The sequence below is a fragment of the Pecten maximus genome, chromosome 11 (assembly GCF_902652985.1).
Source record: "Pecten maximus chromosome 11, xPecMax1.1, whole genome shotgun sequence".
Classification (NCBI taxonomy): domain Eukaryota; kingdom Metazoa; phylum Mollusca; class Bivalvia; order Pectinida; family Pectinidae; genus Pecten; species Pecten maximus.
In genome coordinates, this window is record NC_047025.1 from 25,583,473 (window position 1) to 25,606,342 (window position 22,870).

Genomic DNA, 22,870 nt, shown 5'->3' on the forward strand with positions numbered 1-22,870 from the left:
AACACTACACATCACTGATACAGTACTGGATCACTCACAACACTACACATCACTGATACAGTACTGGATCACTCACAACACTACACATTACTGATACAGTACTGGATCACTCACAACACTACACATCACTGATACAGTACTGGATCACTCACAACACTACACATCACATACAGTACTGGATCACTCACAACACTACACATTACTGATACAGTACTGGATCACTCACAACACTACACATCACTGATACAGTACTGGGATCACTCACAACACTACACATTACATACAGTACTGGATCACTCACAACACTACACATCACACACAGTACTGGATCACTCACAACACTACACATCACACACAGTACTGGATCACTCACAACACTACACATCACACACAGTACTGGATCACTCACAACACTACACATCACACACAGTACTGGATCACTGGGAACTCTATAGAATACTAACAGTGCTATGTTGACTGAGATCTACACAGCACTGTGAAGTCTGGTCAATACTGCCTATTGATTCTCTCTATCACTATTCCGCTTTCTTTTTAGAATCTGCAGAAAAATTTGGCTGCACAGTGAATGTACCGGATACTACACACAGCAGAGAAACTCCTGATTTCTCGTCATAGCGACGATGGGAACTACACCATGTCCAGTCTCCTCGTAACGCAGTTTCACAAGTTGAAGTGAAGCGAGTAGGCCAATCCATGGTTAGTATTGATACCGTACACTGCCATTTCCTGTTCACCAATGAGTCGGATTGGAATTCCTTGCAGAGCTGTGGGAGTTGCTCCCAGAGTAATGTTGTTCAGAGACAGAACACACTAGCTACTGAATGAATGTGATGAGGAGGTTGTGTATGTTGACTCTTGGGGCAAACTGTTTTCATTGATGACCAGGAATTGATGTATTGAAGCAAGGGTTCCTAGCTATGCTTAGCATCATTCCTGATCAGTTGTGTGTGTGTGCAGTTCAAGTAGGTCGTTGTTCCTGGAATCGTGGCGCTAAGGACTTCATACTGGTGGCAAAATTTTGGAATTTATAATTGTTCACATACAAAAGTTATTATTAACTAATTTCATTTACAACTTGTGTGATGAAATTTTCAACACTGTTTCCCATGCTTCCTCTCGTTACGGTAAGTCTCATCTATTGGAAAATGTCCCGTGAGTGAAAATCATTGCTATGACCTTGAATTGATATAATGGAGGGGCCTGGCAATTCAATTAGTGTTTTTCATGGGGGTAATATTGAAGTATTAACTATGTGGTGAAGAGTGTCTTGTTGCCATGCTCTTCTCCAATCACCAGGCATGGTCAGTGTTATTGTTAAATACTACGGTATACTTAATGATTTGCACTAAATATAATAGTAAAAGTTGGTATAGTCAGACTGCTACATTTGGAGATATACCTATCAGGGGAAACACTGACAGACACATCAGGGACATACAACGGACGGACGGACGGACACACCGACGGACACACCGACGGACACACCAACGGACACATCAAACAGCATATTGTCCATGCTTTTGTTTTCACATTGAGATTCAAATCTTAATTGCTTCTTAATTATCAGCTGACAGCTTTTATCTTTTAATAGAATGAACTAAATATAAATGGAATCGAGATTCTATCTGACATCTTCTCATTTCCTGTCTGTAGTTATAATGTAGCATAGCAATCAGATTAGCCGGGTTACTGAAATTTCTCCTTAATAATTGAAATGAATTAGGTCAATTGATTATTCCTTTAGACAATCTTGGTATATTTTCATTTAACATATTGTAAAAGTTTTGTATTCATGCATTCTTGACTTCAATTTCATCATTTTCAGTACAATTTATTGACAGAAACAAAAAGTCAGTAGGAGAACATGCAGGCATAACCTACCTAAGTTATTCCTGTCTGTAAATTGCATTTTTCAGAGATAAGGAGTTTTTTACCAATTTAATTTTACTATTTAGAGATTTTCACTTGTTATTCAACAGTCTTTAATGATCATACAAGAAATATTGGTATATACAGAAATTGAATGTATAAGACACATCATCATTTCTATGTAATATTCCTGACACATCATAGTTTCTGTGTAATATTTATGACACATCATAGTTTTTGTGTAATATTTCTGACACATCATAGTTTTTGTGTAATATTTCTGACACATCATAGTTTTTGTGTAATGTTCCTGACACATCATAGTTTTTTGTGTAATATTCCTGACACATCATAGTTTTCTGTATAATATTTCTGACACATCATAGTTTTTTGTGTAATATTTCTGACACATCATAGTTTTCTGTATAATATTTCTGACACATCATAGTTTTTGTGTAATATTCCTGACACATCATAGTTTTTTGTGTAATGTTCCTGACACATCATAGTTTTTGTGTAATATTCCTGACACATCATAGTTTTTTGTATAATATTTCTGACACATCATAGTTTTTTGTGTAATATTTTTGACACATCATAGTTTTTGTGTAATATTCCCGACACATCATAGTTTTTTGTGTAATATTCCTGACACATCATGGTTTTTTGTATAATATTTCTGACACATCATAGTTTTTTGTATAATATTCCTGACACATCATAGTTTCTGTGTAATATTTCTGACACATCATAGTTTTTGTGTAATGTTCCTGACACATCATAGTTTTTTGTGTAATGTTCCTGACACATCATAGTTTTTTGTATAATATTTCTGACACATCATAGTTTTTTGTATAATATTCCTGACACATCATAGTTTCTGTATAATGTTCCTGACACATCATAGTTTTTTGTATAATATTTCTGACACATCATAGTTTTTGTGTAATGTTCCTGACACATCATGGTTTTTTGTGTAATGTTCCTGACACATCATAGTTTTTTGTATAATATTTCTGACACATCATAGTTTTTTGTGTAATGTTCCTGACACATCATAGTTTTTTGTATAATATTTCTGACACATCATAGTTTTTTGTATAATATTCCTGACACATCATAGTTTCTGTATAATGTTCCTGACACATCATAGTTTTTGTGTAATGTTCCTGACACATCATAGTTTTTTGTATAATATTTCTGACACATCATAGTTTTTTGTATAATATTTCTGACACATCATAGTTTTTTGTATAATATTTCTGACACATCATAGTTTTTTGTATAATATTTCTGACACATCGTAGTTTTTTTTGTAATATTCCCGACACATCATAGTTTTTTGTATAATATTCCTGACACATCATAGTTTCTGTGTAATATTTCTGACACATCATAGTTTTTTGTATAATATTTCTGACACAACATAGTTTTTTGTGTAATATTTCTGACACATCATAGTTTTTGTGTAATGTTCCTGACACATCATAGTTTTTTGTGTAATGTTCCTGACACATCATAGTTTTTTGTATAATATTTCTGACACATCATAGTTTCTGTATAATATTTCTGACACATCATAGTTTTCTGTGTAATATTTCTGACACATCATAGTTTTTTATGTAATATTCCTGACACATCATAGTTTTTTGTGTAATATTTCTGACACATCATAGTTTTTGTGTAATATTCCCGACACATCATAGTTTTTTGTGTAATATTTCTGACACATCATAGTTTTTTGTATAATATTTCTGACACATCATAGTTTTCTGTATAATATTTCTGACACATCATAGTTTTTGTGTAATATTTCTGACACATCATAGTTTTTGTGTAATATTTCTGACACATCATAGTTTTTGTGTAATATTTCTGACACATCATAGTTTTTTGTGTAATATTTCTGACACATCATAGTTTTTGTGTAATATTTCTGACACATCATAGTTTTTGTGTAATATTTCTGACACATCATAGTTTCTGTGTAATATTTCTGACACATCATAGTTTTTTGTGTAATATTTCTGACACATCATAGGTTTCTGTGTTAATATTTCTGACCACATCATAGTTTTTTGATAATATTTATGCCACATCATAGTGTTTTTGTGTAATGTTCTGATCCACATCATAGTTTTTCGTGTAATATTTCTGACCACATCATAGTTTTTCTGTGTAATATTTTCTGACACATCATAGTTTTTGTGTAATATTTCTGACACATCATAGTTTTTTGTGTAATATTTCTGACACATCATAGTTTCTGTGTAATATTTCTGACACATCATAGTTTTTTGTATAATATTTCTGACACATCATAGTTTTTTGTATAATATTTCTGACACATCATAGTTTTTTGTGTAATATTCCTGACACATCATAGTTTTTTGTGTAATATTTCTGACACATCATAGTTTTTTGTATAATATTCTGACACATCATAGTTTTTGTGTAATATTCCTGACACATCATAGTTTTCTGTATAATATTTCTGACACATCATAGTTTTTTGTATAATATTTCTGACACATCATAGTTTTTTGTGTAATATTCCTGACACATCATAGTTTTTTGTGTAATATTCCTGACACATCATAGTTTTTTGTGTAATATTTCTGACACATCATAGTTTTTGTGTAATATTCCTTACACATCATAGTTTTCTGTGTAATGTTCCTGACACATCATAGTTTTCTGTGTAATATTCCTGACACATCATAGTTTTTGTGTAATATTCCTGACACATCATAGTTTTTGTGTAATATTCCTGACACATCATAGTTTTCTGTGTAATGTTCCTGACACATCATAGTTTTTTGTATAATATTTCTGACACATCATAGTTTTCTGTGTAATGTTCCTGACACATCATAGTTTTCTGTGTAATATTTCCTGACACATCATAGTTTTTTGTGTAATATTCCTGACACATCATAGTTTTTGTATAATATTTCTGACACATCATAGTTTTTTGTGTAATATTTCTGACACATCATAGTTTTTTGTATAATATTTCTGACACATCATAGTTTTTTGTATAATATTTCTGACACATGATAGTTTTTTGTGTAATGTTCCTGACACATCATAGTTTTTTGTGTAATATTTCTGACACATCATAGTTTTTGTGTAATATTTCTGACAGATATTAGGTTTTGAGTTAATGGTAGTTAGGTGATCATGGAGTGATAACACTCTCACCTTTCACTTAGGTGACCTGACGGTGGTTTATTCCAGTTATTCAGATTCCTCCCACAGTAATCAAGACCTCTTGCACACTTACATACATGATTCAGATAACTTGTTTTGCATTTATTAGTCCCCTGCCGTTTGAAAAACGGGGGGACTATAGGTTTACCCTCCGTCCGTCTGTCTGTCCGTCCGTCTGTCCCGGCCGTCCGTCCGTCCGTCCGTCTGTCTGTCTGTCACGCAACAGTTGTCCGGACAACTCCTTCTAAAGTACTACTCCGATTTTAACGAAACTTGGTATACATGATCAGTATAACATGTAGTTGTGCATCCCTTATTTTTTTTTTTTCGAAAAAAATATTTTTCAAAATGGCCGCCGGCTTCTCATTGGTTGAGGCTTGTGTGGACAACTTTTCTTAAAGTACTACTCCGATTTTAATGAAACTTGGTATGCCTTATCAGTATAACATGTAGTTGTGCATCCCACATTTTTTTTTTCTTTTTTTTTTCGAAAAACCATTTTTCAAAATGGCTGCTGGCTCCTCATTTGTTGAGGCTTGTCCGGACAACTCCTCCTAAAGTACTACTCCGATTTTAACGAAACTTGGTATACATGATCAGTATAACAGTTTAAAAAATGGGAAATGAACAGGTGCACTCCTAGGTCAGGCAGGGGACTTTGTATTGCTGTTGCAATACTATCCATCCTTGTTTTGTTTTAAATTACATCAATTTCTATAGTATTTTCTGTGTAATATTACTGACCTTTATTTGACCTTTCCCCCAAATGCTTTGGTGATTTGCCATTTCTGTTAGTCATACATAAGTCAGATTATACTTGTCTGTACTGTCGTTATTACTACTTGACAATTATCTATTTCTAGTAATACGCATCCAACAAACATTTGTTTGTTAGGATCCAGTACCTATATTGGATTATACCATCGTTATTACTTACTAGACCCTATATATATATATTTATATATATATAGGTTGGAATTTCATATGCCAGCAGTGTCTGACCTCATCCTACTGTTAGTGGTCTGACACAAATTGTCTGTTGTTTACAAATACCATAAATACTACAAATACCATAAATACTACAAAAACCATAAATACTCCAAATACCATAAATACTACAAATATCATAAATACTACAAATATCATAAATACTACAAATACCATAAATACTACAAATACCATAAATACTACAAAAACCATAAATACTACAAATACCATAAATACTACAAATACCATAAATACTCCAAATACCATTAATACTACAAATATCATAAATACTACAAATACCATAAATACTACAAATACCATAAATACTACAAAAACCATAAATACTCCAAATACCATTAATACTACAAATATCATAAATACTACAAATACCATAAATACCACAAATACCATAAATACTACAAATACCATAAATAATACAAATACCATGAATCAGAAAAATAAATCACAACAAAGGTCCTACAAATTGACAATTACAAATGTCACTAAATTTGGACACGGAATCCTAAAACCACCTGGAGCTCAGGCACATGTTGACTTATTGAAAAAAATCCCAGAAGTCCAAGCATTTGCCATTTGAGTTTAACCTGGAGTAAATTGACAATTATTGACCTGCATCAGTTGAAACCATCCCCAACCTGTAGGATGATATCAAGACTCAGTAGGAACATAGAGTTGATTGGCTATCTAATGGGGTTTGCATTGATTTGACATAAATCATGAGGTGTTGCCCCCAGGCCACTATTCATTAGTTTCCAACAATCAACAACCAAGGTTTTCTGACACAATGGATCATAGACATGAAACTGATTTGAATAAGCGTTTTTGTAGTCACTAGTCCATGCTGTGTTTGTTTTTTGTTAATGTCTAAAATATGAGAAATAATGAAAATGATAATCATTTTGTATAAATGAGATGTCAGCGATAAATGGATGATACTGTTTACTTTGGTTAAAGTGTTAAAGTACAATAGACAATATTTATGTAAGTGTCCAAGAGAATAAACCTCATACAGTATTCTAGACAACAGGGAAGGGAGTACCGAAACCTTGTCCTGTATACTAGACAACAGGGAAGGGAGTGCCCAAAACCTTGTACAGTATACTAGACAACAGGGAAGGGACTACCCAAACCTTGTCCAGTATTCTAGACAACAGGGAAGGGAGTGCCCAAAACCTTGTACAGTATACTAGACAACAGGGAAGGGAGTACCCAAAACCTTGTCCTGTATACTAGACAACAGGGAAGGGAGTACCCAAAACCTTGTACAGTATACTAGACAACAGGGAAGGGAGTACCCAAAACCTTGTCCTGTATACTAGACAACAGGGAAGGGAGTACCCAAAACCTTGTACAGTATACTAGACAACAGGAAAGGGAGTACCCAAAACCTTGTACAGTATACTAGACAACAGGAAAGGGAGTACCCAAAACCTTGTACAGTATACTAGACAACAGGGAAGGGAGTGCCCAAAACCTTGTCCAGTATACTAGACAACAGGGGAGGGACTACCCAAACCTTGTACAATATACTAGACAACAGGGAAGGGAGTGCCCAAAACCTTGTACAGTATACTAGACAACAGGGAAGGGAGTACCCAAAACCTTGTCCAGTATACCAGACAACAGGGAAGGGACTACCCAAACCTTGTACAATATACTAGACAACAGGGAAGGGAGTACCCAAAACCTTGTCCAGTATACCAGACAACAGGGAAGGGAGTACCCAAAACCTTGTCCTGTATACCATACAACAGGGAAGGGAGTACCCAAACCTTGTCCTGTATACTAGACAACAGGGAAGGGACTACCCAAAACCTTGTCCAGTATACTAGACAACAGGGAAGGGAGTACCCAAAACCTTGTCTAGTATACTAGACAACAGGGAAGGGAGTACCCAAAACCTTGTCCAGTATACTAGACAACAGGGAAGGGAGTACCCAAAACCTTGTCCATTATACAAGACAACAGGGAAGGGAGTACCCAAAACCTTGTCCAGTATACTAGACAACAGGGAAGGGAGTACCCAAAACCTTGTCTAGTATACTAGACAACAGCTGGGAAGGGAGTACCCAAAACCTTGTCCATTATACAAGACAACAGGAAAGGGACTGCCCAAACCTTGTACAGTATACTAGACAACAGGAAATGCAGTACCCAAAACCTTGTCTAGTATACTAGACAACAGCTGGGAAGGGAGTACCCAAAACCTTGTCCATTATACAAGACAACAGGAAAGGGACTACCCAAACCTTGTACAGTATACTAGACAACAGGGAAGGGACTACCCAAACCTTGTACAGTATACTAGACAACAGGGAAGGGACTACCCAAACCTTGTCCTGTATACTAGATAACAGGGAAGGGGGTACTCAAAACCTTGTACAGTATACTAGACAACAGGGAAGGGAGTACCCAAAACCTTGTACAGTATACTAGACAACAGGGAAGGGACTACCCAAAACCTTGTCCATTATACAAGACAACAGGAAAGGGAGTACCCAAAACCTTGACCAGTATACTAGACAACAGGGAAGGGAGTACCCAAAACCTTGTCCATTATACAAGACAACAGGAAAGGGAGTACCCAAAACCTTGTCCAGTATACTAGACCACAGGGAAGGGAGTACCCAAAACCTTGTCCATTATACAAGACAACAGGAAAGGGAGTACCCAAACCTTGTACAGTATACTAGACAACAGGAAATGCAGTACCCAAAACCTTGTCCATTATGCAAGACAACAGGAAAGGGACTACCCAAACCTTGTCCAGTATACTAGACAACAGGAAAGGGACTACCCAAACCTTGTCCAGTATACTAGACAACAGGGAAGGGAGTACTCAAACCTTGTCCAGTATACTAGACAACAGGGAAGGGAGTACTCAAACCTTGTCCAGTATACTAGACAACAGGAAAGGGACTACCCAAACCTTGTACAGTATACTAGACAACAGGGAAGGGAGTACCCAAACCTTGTACAGTATACTAGACAACAGGGAAGGGAGTACCCAAAACCTTGTACAGTATACTAGACAACAGGAAAGGGAGTACCCAAAACCTTGTACAGTATACTAGACAACAGGGAAGGGAGTGCCCAAAACCTTGTCCAGTATACTAGACAACAGGGAAGGGAGTACCCAAAACCTTGTACAGTATACTAGACAACAGGGAAGGGAGTACCCAAAACCTTGTACAGTATACTAGACAACAGGAAAGGGAGTACCCAAAACCTTGTACAGTATACTAGACAACAGGGAAGGGAGTACCCAAAACCTTGTCCAGTATACTAGACAACAGGGAAGGGACTACCCAAACCTTGTACAGTATACTAGACAACAGGAAAGGGAGTACCCAAAACCTTGTACAGTATACTAGACAACAGGAAAGGGAGTACCCAAAACCTTGTACAGTATACTAGACAACAGGGAAGGGAGTACCCAAAACCTTGTCCAGTATACTAGACAACAGGAAAGGGACTACCCAAACCTTGTACAGTATACTAGACAACAGGGAAGGGAGTACCCAAACCGTGTCCAGTATACTAGACAACAGGAAGGGACTACCCAAACCTTGTCCTGTATACTAGACAACAAGGAAAGGAGTACCCAAACCTTGTACAGTATACTAGACAACAGGGAAGGGACTACCCAAACCTTGTACAGTATACTAGACAACAGGGAAGGGAGTACCCAAAGCCTTGTACAGTATACAAGACAACAAGGAAAGGAGTACCCAAAACCTTGTACAATATACTAGACAACAGGGAAGGGAGTACCCAAAACCTTGTACAGTATACTAGACAACAGGGAAGGGGTTACCCAAACCTTGTACAGTATACTAGACAACAGGGAAGGGAGTACCCAAAACCTTGTCCAGCATACTAGACAACAGGGAAGGGAGTACTCAATAAGATGATTGCAATACACATGAAATATACAAGACAACTGTGCCTAATGACTTAATTAACATGGCCAGTGTTCAAGAGCAATGTATTGTACATGTATGTAGCTGTTTATAACTCAATAAAAACACTTTCTCTGAATGTACTAATGAATTAATGATAGAGTGATTATTGATCTTCATGGAGAACACTTATCCTGATGGTCGTACTTCAAACCCTGCTAAGGTAACTCTGGGTATGGGACAGGTGTAGGTATATGATTTATTGAAGAGTTTCTTTGTTGAAGCTCTACCACCCGCCCACAGGTATATATAGATTTTTTTACAGGTATTGTCCAGACTACTGACTGTTTTACTATGTATACATGTTTGGGACCCTTGATTCATCAATCAGTTTTGTTGTATATATATATTGATTATCTGAGCAAGCATGGCTGACTTCCAGTCCTCTGTAAGAATCTTCTTCTCATGGTTCAGACCATCTTTCATTGTTCAAGGTCAGAGGGAGCTCTCTAATAGAACTCTCTAATGTATGAAGGAAATCAAGTAATTAACGACATCGGAGACATTAAACACGCCTTCTGTCTAGATTTTTCATGAATTATGCACAGTTGGAAATGTCCATTATCATTGAAGAGTGAAACCCATTTTAAGCTTTTGTTGTTAGTAACCTTTTCAGTAATCCTGTTTACAGTTTTTTGTAGACATGGCATTCACTTCTGAAATATGCTGTGAATACAAAACAGGTCTTAGAGATTGCTGCTGACAGGTCCAGAAATTGAAACTTGATGTAGACTGTTAAGGTCACTTATAAATTATCAAGAAGCTGAAAAACCATACAGGTTTAAATTTCTAGCTGAAAGACAGTTTATATAAAATCTGCTGATATTGACCAGACATGTTCCAGGGAGTAAAACCAGGCTCTTCTTAGGAAGATTTAAGCAATGTATATAGATATTCATATTCAATTTATATAGATGCCTATAGGAGGGTTAAAAATCCAAATAGGTCTGTTTTCACTTTCTAAATTAATTTTTTTTCAAATTTCAAACTGCCAAAGGAATAAGAAGTATTTCAAATGAATGACCTTGAACTATTTTCAATTCCACACAAGACAGAAGTGTTTTAAAATCTTTCAATAAAAGGACAAGCGTCTTTGTGTTGTAGCATGCTAGCATTGCATGATGTTTTTTCAAGTTTATTCAAGTATATAACTCTAGTCTCCTTTCAAGGCACAGGGGTCAAATGTGTTTAAATCTTTAAAAAAATCTTCTAAATAACAAAGAATCCTAGGATTACATTTGATGTTTAACCTACTGAAAAAAAGGTGTTAATTTGGAACCTCATTGACGACTTCAAGCAAATTTTACAGTGTTCTCTCTCTCAGATACCTTTTTTTACCAACTTCAAATAAGGTTGCTTTATCCCCTGCGACAAACATTGAGGGATTGGTTTGGTTTGATTCACATGACTTCCCTCTCCTTTTATGACAATAACTGTGTTCACGCAATTTGAAGGGGCTGTAAGTCAAGTCCACTGGTACCTGTATCTCCCTTTGGTGAAACTGGCTCCCTGATTCTCAAGGCCAAACAGCTCTCTAAAATGGGCATGGGCGCGGCATCTAAGGGGGGGGCTGGTATTCTGCAGTCACAAATCTGTGAAATACCATTTGGAGACTGGGGAGGATGCATCCTGTAGACTCTTATGGGCCTTCACTTTTTGCTGTTTTCAAGAAATTTTGTACAAATCAGAAAATGAAAGTTCTTGTTTGAATTAACTTTCTTCATCACTTCCTTTATTTGGAAGTTCATCTTTTTTAAATGAAGGTGAAATCTTATAACATGACAAATCGTAGAAATGTATTTCTACAGTTCAAATAGTCCCTTATTTTTGACTTGATTAAGACTTAATTCTAAAAGCTCCTGATTTATCCATGGCCTAGGCATTCCTTTAAATATCTTACCATGACATCATGGTGTGATAACATTATTGCCATGTCTGGATTCAAACAAGGTGACTTAATGATACTATATTGAATTTAGAGGTCAAACCCTGGTCTGTGTATTGATTAGCAGGGGAAGACAAAATGGCCTCCCATCTTAGAGTGATGTCCTGGCAATGAGCCAGCATTGCCCTGACAGTTTGAATTGGACTCCTTATCTAGTCCTTCATGGCTGTTAGAGGATGCCTTAAGTTATTCAATAAATATACAATATTACTTCACATCTCAGGATATTCTCCTGCTGGTAGAAAAAGTTTACCAGGGAAATCATTAAATGGCAGGCACTGTATAAAAGATTTAAGATTTGGCTCAGAGACATATTCAATTCAATTGTGAATTCAATTCAATTGTGAATTCAATTGTGAATTTGATTTAATTTAATTCAGTTTTAAATTTGATTTAATTTGATTCAATTCAATTGTGAATTTAATTTAATTTAGTTTAATTCAATTGTGAATTCAGTTCAATTCGTTACTGTGCACTTGTAATTACATAGATAATTTGATGGCAACAAACAAAATAATACATAACTCTAGAATGTATGTATGATAAATTAGTATATTATACAATCACATATTTGTACTTATAAGCTGACCCTCGTCAGTTCTAGTGACTGTTTTGATAACAAACAAGAGTCCAGTATGACTAAGCATGCTGTCTGAAGAAAGGATTTGTACAAGTGCTTGGTCAATTAATTTGGTTATGTTCACAAAACATCATTTATATAGACTTTTCGAAGATTAAGTATTCATTAAAGAAAAGTTTAAGGATGTACTATGTAATATGGACATATTTGTACACTGTGTGTAGGGATTCCCTAGTTAAAACAAGACAATAAGAAATTCAATCTGATAAACTATTATTTATTAATGAACTAAATTGATCTATGACTAGTGTCTTTACACTTACCCAATTAGGATATCCATAAATTTACATAAATTGCTATATATTAGGCCATAGCGATGTCTGGCAGGATCCTAAGAATTCAGAAACTGACCGCCTGTATTCTCCAATACATATATGGCACATCAGCGCCACCCAGGTAGCACGGGTTGGCCTCATCCCCCCAAAGTAGCTTTTGAGTGGGAGCAATCGTACAACAACCCAGAATAATTTATACCGTAATTTTTTCATTGTCTCCAATAACATGTATATAAATTGTATGTATCTATTTCCTGTCCCTAGGGTAAATTATATAACATATAACCTTTCCACACTGGACAAAAAACTCCCCGGTGGTAATTAACACCAGTGAAGTAGCTAGGGCGCCCCACCCGGTTTCTCGGGAGTGGACTGAAATTCCTGTCCCTCCATGGTAAATCATGGATGAGACCTAACCTAGACCTATCATGTCCCCCCCGGTTTCTCGGGAGTGGACTGAAATTCCTGTCCCCCCATGGTAAATCATGGATGAGACCTAACCTAGAACTGGGTTGAAGTCAACAATGATCGCCTTCGAGTCTGAATCCCCAGGATCCCGCCACATGAGACGGTCTAGACCGACTCACCCACGAACCCTAGATACTTTAGTGTTGTTTATCTCACCATACTCTACAACTCTGTTTAAAGTGTTAATGTATTGATTACACAGATTCAAAGATAGAACATTTCACAGGTGAATAGGTAAGGGTTTTAATTCTGTTATCAAGATCAGAGTAGGACGATGTGAAATTTTTACACAATAATAATACAATATATTGACCGTGCTATGAAATGTTCAACAGAAATTTATTGGTGAAAAATGAAAATTGGGAAATTGGTTGGTTGGGGGGGGGGTATCCTTCCTGACTTATCTACAGGGTATATCCTTCCTGACTTATCTACAGGGTATATCCTTCCTGACTTATCTACAGGGTATATCCTTCCTGACTTATCTACAGGGTATATCCTTCCTGACTTATCTACAGGGTATATCCTTCCTGACTTATCTACAGGGTATATCCTACCTTCCTGACTTATCTACAGGGTATATCCTTCCTGACTTATCTACAGGGTATATCCTTCCTGACTTATCTACAGGGTATATCCTTCCTGACTTATCTACAATGTACATTAGACACTTATATATGGGGGGGGGGTATATCTTCCGACTTATCTACAATGTTTAGACACTGATATATGGGGGGGGGGGGGGGGGGTATATCCTTCCTGACTTATCTACAATGTACATTAGACACTTATATATGGGGGGGGGGGGGGGTATGGGTATACCTTCCTGACTTATTACAAGTACATTAGACACTTATATTGGTATATGGGGGGGGATGGTATATCCTTCCTGACTTATCTACAGGTACATTAGACCACTTATATTGGGGGGGGGGGGGGGGGGGGGGTATCCTTCCTGACTTATCTACAATGTACATTAGACACTTATATATGGGGGGGGGGGGGGGGGGGGGGTATATCCTTCCTGACTTATCTACAATGTACATTAGACACTTATATATGGGGGGGGGGGGGGGGGGGTATATCCTTCCTGACTTATCTACAATGTACATTAGACACTTATATATGGGGGGGGGGGGGGGTATATCCTTCCTGACTTATCTACAATGTACATTAGACACTTATATATGGGGGGGGGGGGGGGGGTATATCCTTCCTGACTTATCTACAATGTACATTAGACACTTATATATGGGGGGGGGGGGGGGGTATATCCTTCCTGACTTATCTACAATGTACATTAGACACTTATATATGGGGGGGGGGGGGGGGTATCCTTCCTGACTTATCTACAATGTACATTAGACACTTATATATGGGGGGGGGGGGGGGGTATATCCTTCCTGACTTATCTACAATGTACATTAGACACTTATATATGGGGGGGGGGGGGGGGGGTATATCCTTCCTGACTTATCTACAATGTACATTAGACACTTATATATGGGGGGGGGGGGGGGTATATCCTTCCTGACTTATCTACAATGTACATTAGACACTTATATATGGGGGGGGGGGGGGGGGTATATCCTTCCTGACCTTATCTACAATGTACATTAGACACTTATATATGGGGGGGGGGGGGGGGGGGTTATATCCTTCCTGACTATCTACAATGTACATTAGACACTTATATATGGGGGGGGGGGGGGGTATATCCTTCCTGACTTATCTACAATGTACATTAGACACTTATATAGGGGGGGGGGGGGGGGGGGTATATCCTCCTGACTTATCTACAATGTACATTAGACACTTATATATGGGGGGGGGGGGGGGTATATCCTTCCTGACTTATCTACAATGTACATTAGACACTTATATATGGGGGGGGGGGGGGGGTATATCCTTCCTGACTTATCTACAATGTACATTAGACACTTATATATGGGGGGGGGGGGGGGTATATCCTTCCTGACTTATCTACAATGTACATTAGACACTTATATATGGGGGGGGGGGGGGGGGGTATATCCTTCCTGACTTATCTACAATGTACATTAGACACTTATATATGGGGGGGGGGGGGGGGTATATCCTTCCTGACTTATCTACAATGTACATTAGACACTTATATATGGGGGGGGGGGGGGGGTATATCCTTCCTGACTTATCTACAATGTACATTAGACACTTATATATGGGGGGGGGGGGGGGGTATATCCTTCCTGACTTATCTACAATGTACATTAGACACTTATATATGGGGGGGGGGGGGGGGGGTATATCCTTCCTGACTTATCTACAATGTACATTAGACACTTATATATGGGGGGGGGGGGGGGTATATCCTTCCTGACTTATCTACAATGTACATTAGACACTTATATATGGGGGGGGGGGGGGGGGTATATCCTTCCTGACTTATCTACAATGTACATTAGACACTTATATATGGGGGGGGGGGGGGGTATATCCTTCCTGACTTATCTACAATGTACATTAGACACTTATATATGGGGGGGGGGGGGGGGGGTATATCCTTCCTGACTTATCTACAATGTACATTAGACACTTATATATGGGGGGGGGGGGGGGGTATATCCTTCCTGACTTATCTACAATGTACATTAGACACTTATATATGGGGGGGGGGGGGGTATATCCTTCCTGACTTATCTACAATGTACATTAGACACTTATATATGGGGGGGGGGGGGGGGGGGTATATCCTTCCTGACTTATCTACAATGTACATTAGACACTTATATATGGGGGGGGGGGGGGGGGGGGGGTATATCCTTCCTGACTTATCTACAATGTACATTAGACACTTATATATGGGGGGGGGGGGGGTATATCCTTCCTGACTTATCTACAATGTACATTAGACACCTTATATATGGGGGGGGGGGGGGGGTATATCCTTCCTGACTTATCTACAATGTACATTAGACACTTATATATGGGGGGGGGGGGGGGTATATCCTTCCTGACTTATCTACAATGTACATTAGACACTTATATATGGGGGGGGGGGGGGGGGGGTATATCCTTCCTGACTTATCTACAATGTACATTAGACACTTATATATGGGGGGGGGGGGGGGGTATATTCCTTCCTGACTTATCTACAATGTACATATAGACACTTAACATATTGGGGGGGGGGGGGGGGGGATTCCTTCCTGCTTATCTACAATGTCATTAGACACTTATATATGGGGGGGGGGGGGGGATTCCTTCCTCGACTTATCTACAATGTAACATTCTTGAACTTATATATGGGGGGGGGGGGGGGGGTAATCCTTCACTTATCTAACTGTACATTAGACACTTATATATGGGGGGGGGGGGGGGGGTATATCCTTCATGACTATCTACAATGTACATTGACACTTATCTATGGGGGGGGGGGGGACGGGGTATCTTCCTGACTTATCTACAAATGTACATAGATACATTACTTATATGGTGGGGGGGGGGGTATATACCTTCCTGACTTATCTACAAGGTACATTAGACACTTATATATGGGGGGGGGGGGGGGGATCCTTCTGACTTATCTACAAATGTACATTAGACCACTTATATATGGGGGGGGGGGGGGGGGGGGGGGGTATATCCTTCCCTGGACTTATCTACCAATGTCATTAGACACTTATATATGGGGGGGGGGGGGGGGGGGTTGGGGGGTATATCCTTCCTGACTTATCTACAATGTACATTAGTGACACTTATATATGGGGGGGGGGGGGGGGGGTATATCCTTCCTGACTTATCTACAATGTACATTAGACACTTATATATGGGGGGGGGGGGGGGGGGTATATCCTTCCTGACTTATCTACAATGTACATTAGACACTTATATATGGGGGGGGGGGGGGGGGTATATCCTTCCTGACTTATCTACAATGTACATTAGACACTTATATATGGGGGGGGGGGGGGGGGTATATCCTTCCTGACTTATCTACAATGTACATTAGACACTTATATATGGGGGGGGGGGGGGGGGGGGTATATCCTTCCTGACTTATCTACAATGTACATTAGACACTTATATATGGGGGGGGGGGGGGGTATATCCTTCCTGACTTATCTACAATGTACATTAGACACTTATATATGGGGGGGGGGGGGGGGTATATCCTTCCTTACTTATCTACAATGTACATTAGACACTTATATATGGGGGGGGGGGGGGGGGTATATCCTTCCTGACTTATCTACAATGTACATTAGACACTTATATATGGGGGGGGGGGGGGTATATCCTTCCTGACTTATCTACAATGTACATTAGACACTTATATATGGGGGGGGGGGGGTATATCCTTCCTGACTTATCTACAATGTACATTAGACACTTATATATGGTGGGGGGGGGGGGTATATCCTTCCTGACTTATCTACAATGTACATTAGACACTTATATATGGGGGGGGGGGGGGGGGGTATATCCTTCCTGACTTATCTACAATGTACATTAGACACTTATATATGGGGGGGGGGGGGGGGTATATCCTTCCTGACTTATCTACAATGTACATTAGACACTTATATATGGGGGGGGGGGGGGGGGGGGGGGTATATCCTTCCTGACTTATCTACAATGTACATTAGACACTTATATATGGGGGGGGGGGGGGGGGGGTATATCCTTCCTGACTTATCTACAATGTACATTAGACACTTATATATGGGGGGGGGGGGGGGGGGTATATCCTTCCTGACTTATCTACAATGTACATTAGACACTTATAATATGGGGGGGGGGGGGGGGGGGTATATCCTTCCTGACTTATCTACAATGTACATTAGACACTTATATATGGGGGGGGGGGGGGGGTATATCCTTCCTGACTTATCTACAATGTACATTAGACACTTATATATGGGGGGGGGGGGGGGGTATATCCTTCCTGACTTATCTACAATGTACATTAGACACTTACATTCAATATCTGTTTATAAAATTGTAACATAAGCTGTATGATGAATGTGATTACTTTCTCAAAACTCAAAACAAACTTTCCTTTTCTTGAACATAGCATCTCTACTTTCCCTTATCAATGGTTGTGATATGTCACAATTAATTTGACATTGACAATTGCTCCGAATATACCTTTTAATTTCTGTCATAAGATGTCGATTGCTGAAAGACAAACTTGTAATGATTAACAGAAATGCAATTTGACAAAAACATTGACAATTTCTTTTTGTCATCATCAGTTCCGTTCTCACCTATGCTCAGGTGTGATTTGACTATCTTGATTCTAACAATGCCCATCCATCCATTAGGCCGTCTTTGGATTGTTCCTGCTCCAGTTCTTAATTGATCATTTGACATTACTTGGATTTTACCTAATTTATATGACAGGTGTTGTTGGTTAAGTGGAATACACTTCAGGAGTCTTCCTCTCCTGTATTTTTTAAGTGTTTCCATATAAATCCTTCATATATAGTCATTATAGATCAACATATGATAGAATGACAATTAAACGGTGGAAATATTGGGATTTTTTTCTGAAAATGTTCACATATTTTGGATTTAATTGTTTAGTATAAAAAAAATGTTAATTTGGCAATGAGATTTACATCCTAATAAGTTTTGGAAATTTTAGTACACTGTATAAGCATTTTGCAATCCGGCTGCCACTGGTGAGCTTTGTAATCATTGAATGTGCTTGAATGATTGCACTTGTATATTTATTTAGACTTCAGTATTCTCGGTTTTTTTTTGTTTTTTATTTTTTTGTTTTTTCTCCAGGTGATTTCAAAGTAAATCTGTGCTTATTTCAATAAAAAAAAACACTCAGGCACTGAAGAAAAATTATCTATCTGAAATTTCTAATACTAATTTATCACTATCTGAAGTAGTTTTTTTTATTATTAGATAGCTTAACTTGTCAAAAAGACATTGGAAGAGCAGTCACCCTTAAAAAAAAAAAACCCAACAATTGGCAGATATAGCTGTTACGGAATCATTTTAAACTGTCTGTTCAGTAGCAATTACAAGGAACATTTTATCCATTTAAGGTCACATCCTGCCTTAAATTATACATTTAAAATGGGGATATACTTTGTGTTAGATTTATCTCCCTTTAAAATGGGGATATACTTTGTGTTAGATTTATCTCCCTTAGAAAGGTGATGTTTACTGGTAGTAGTCATGATTTGAGATAAAGTAACATAAAACAAAACCTTGTATGTTTGTTTGTTTTGAGGCGGGGTCTCCTTGTAGTAGTTGGTGACTACCTCACTGACCAACATACAGGAGGCTAGTCATATGCCATCCAGAGCAATTAGGGTAAAGTGTCTTGCCCAAGGACACAACCATGACAGAACAGACCAGGTAATTTCTCAGCATCCCAAGAAACACAAATCCACACAGGTAGGGAGCGTCGAACCATGTACCTCAGATTTTCACCTGGGATAATTATGTGGCCGTCACTTTAACTGACTGAGCTATCATGACCCTCTTATAAGTTGCCTATCTTGACCCTCTTATAAGTTGCTATTCTACCTGATAATAATTTTAAATGACATACATACAAACTTATGTATATTTTGTAATCAATAAGTGTAGAATTGCAGACATCAGCATCCAGGAATGACTTCATCAGAATATCTTTAAATAAGATTAATCATCAATTCTGTCTCAGTAAACATAAGACCTACATGGAATAGCTCTCTGTAGAATCACTTTAGAATTCTCTGGCTCTTCTTGAAGGCTTATTGGAGTAAGTGTTGTAAAATTAAACATATGTAGTTCTGTTTGAATCTTAAATGGCTGACGGTGAAATCTCGCGAAACAAATCAATACAACTCTACTTTTTCAAGTGTAAATGATGTGTAATTTAATATAAAGCTGATTTCTGTGTAGTTTAGAATTTATTTTCTGAACATGATATAAAAATCTCACATTCTATTTAGACAAAGTATATATGTAGGCAAACCTAGAATTGCATCAAACCCAGTCATACAGATTACATATTGTCAGGAAATCTTAATGTTTTTAAAGGTGACAGAGTTCACCTTCACAACAGTGCTTATAAAGGTGAATGTCTTTCTCTGGCAGTAATGTATTGAATATAAGTATGTAAGTATATATCTGAAATTCTCACTCAAGTTTGAGTAATCTTGATGTAGTTTAAGAAAGTGTTGTAAAATTGATTGTACATGAAGGATGTGAATGTATCTTTTATCAATGCTACATTGTCAGTGTGTAAAAAGTCATTACTGCACCAAGTCTCCTCGAATGTTCCAGAATTTGTACTGTGCTGGGAACTCGTGTTTGTTAAGATTTACTTATCTCCGTGACATAACAATTACACTTTGACATCTCTTGCTATTAGAAATGATGGGAAGATTTTAGGTGAATTTCCTGTGTATCTTGTGGGGGTAATTCCTTTACCTACTGAAATAAGTGTCTGGAAATTGTCCAAAGGGAAGATATATGGACTAAAGGGGCATAACCCTGTAAATAATCTGAGAAATTAATTATTTTTGGAAGATTTTTTAATGACAATAGTATATTGACTAAAGGGAGATAATCCTGCATATATCAACAGAAATATGTCATATTGTGTGAAGATTTCCAGTGACAATAGTATATACACTAAAGGGAGATAATCCTGAATGTATAAACAGAGAAACTACATGTATATAGGGTATTTCAGGATGGTTTTGGTTTTGCTTTTGTATTGTTTAGTATCCTTTCAACAGCTAACTAAGCTCTAGGTCATTTAAGTTTTTGTTTGCAAGATGCATTAGTGTAGTGAATGTGTTGGTATTTTGGGAGGCTGGGTCATGTTTGTGTTCATCTCCTTGTGATAGCGTGAAACTGATGTCAACTTTATAGTGCTACCTCACCGAAGTATACTGCCAAAGACACGCAGCAGGACACCCCACCTGGTCACATTATATTGACAATGGGCATAAACCAGTCATCCCACTCCTTAAATGCTGAGAGTTAGGCAGGAGTAGAAATTACTATTTTAGAGACTGTGATACGTCTCAGCCAGGGGACAGATCCCCTAGCCTTCCTTACAAGGGAGAACGCTCAACTGGAGGTAAAAAGTCAGGTATTATCAAAGGAGACATTAGGAAGAATTAAGTCTTTTCAGATAGAAGAGAAAAGATAAGATCCCACATTAACTGACAATCATGCAATGGTAAGTTCAATTCTTATGTCCTACCTGCAGGAATACTTTCGGTGACCAAAAGCAAAAAATATATGGAATTGAATTTAGGGGATAAAACAAGGAATAATGATTTCAGTGACAGGAAGAAGAAAATGTTATGTAATAATAATATAAGGGACATGGTATGTGAGATTTTCATGAATACAGAGAAATATATTTCATGCAGATCCTCTGCAGTGACATAATTATATCAAGTTAACATCAACTTAAATTTTTAACTGAAAGCTCAATAATCTTGACACCCTACATACATTCTGAGAGACTACTTACAATCTTATGTTTTATTTCTTGGAAATAAGAATTGTTTTGAAAATCTGAAATTTCAGAATTTGAGTGAACTGTTGCAATAAAGGATTATGTTATGACGAAGGAGCTATGATATTGTTGACTACAGTTGTAGTACAGGGTGATATGAGCTATGATATTGTTGACTACAGTTGTAGTACAGGGTGATATGAGCTATGATATTGTTGACTACAGTTGTAGTACACAGTGATATGTGACAATCCCTAAACCAAGTTTTTCTGTTCTCCATTGTGGCCCATTAGTAACAGAAAGCCTTGGTTGTGAGGAGGCATAGTGACGCAGGATCAGGTAGGCAGATGTAATCTTAGCCTACAAGACAATGTAACCACTTAGCTATTCTGTTCTAAAATATTCTTCTTTCTCTGAAAAAATCTGCAACAACAATGCTAGGCTGCAGAAGTTTATTTTCGTGGGGAAGATAAATTTGGTACAGACCTATTCACCATCTGATCTGCATTCCTCTTTCTTAATCTTGTTCTATAAATGTTGATTTTTGTTTCTCGCATTCCAGATCAACTGAAGCTAATGGAATTCACAATGTTATTTCTAAGGATTTTTAAGCAATCTATGGAAACCTCCTGAGACTAAAGTGGTAATCAATTCTTATTATTCCATGTGTTTGGCTCCAGTAGGATAGAATGCAATAACATTTTGACATTGGGGCTCCCTAGGACCGTTTAAAATACAATAACATATCTGACATTGAGGCTCCCTAGGACCTTACGAACTACAATATCATATCTGACATTGAGGCTCCCTAGGACCTTACAAACTACAATAACATATCTGACATTGGGGCTCCCTAGGACCTTACAAACTACAATATCATATCTGACATTGAGGCTCCCTAGGACCTTACAAACTACAATAAAATATCTGACATTGAGGCTCCCTAGGACCTTACTAACTACAATATCATATCTGACATTCAGAAGCTCCCTAGGACCTTAC

General features: G+C 37.8%; 1 protein-coding gene across 2 annotated transcripts in view; it reads left to right on the top strand.

Moving 5' to 3' along the window:
* Positions 1 to 486: 486 nt before the first annotated feature.
* LOC117337363 overlaps positions 487 to 22,870 on the top strand; it is a 90,209-nt gene continuing 67,825 nt past the window's right edge. Inside the window, exon 1 of one of the 2 annotated variants that reach the window (XM_033898321.1) lies at positions 487 to 1,145. The gene's annotated coding sequence lies outside the window, so the exon portion shown is untranslated. The remainder of the gene's footprint in view (positions 1,146 to 22,870) is intronic. The other variant, XM_033898324.1, reaches the window with a different exon arrangement.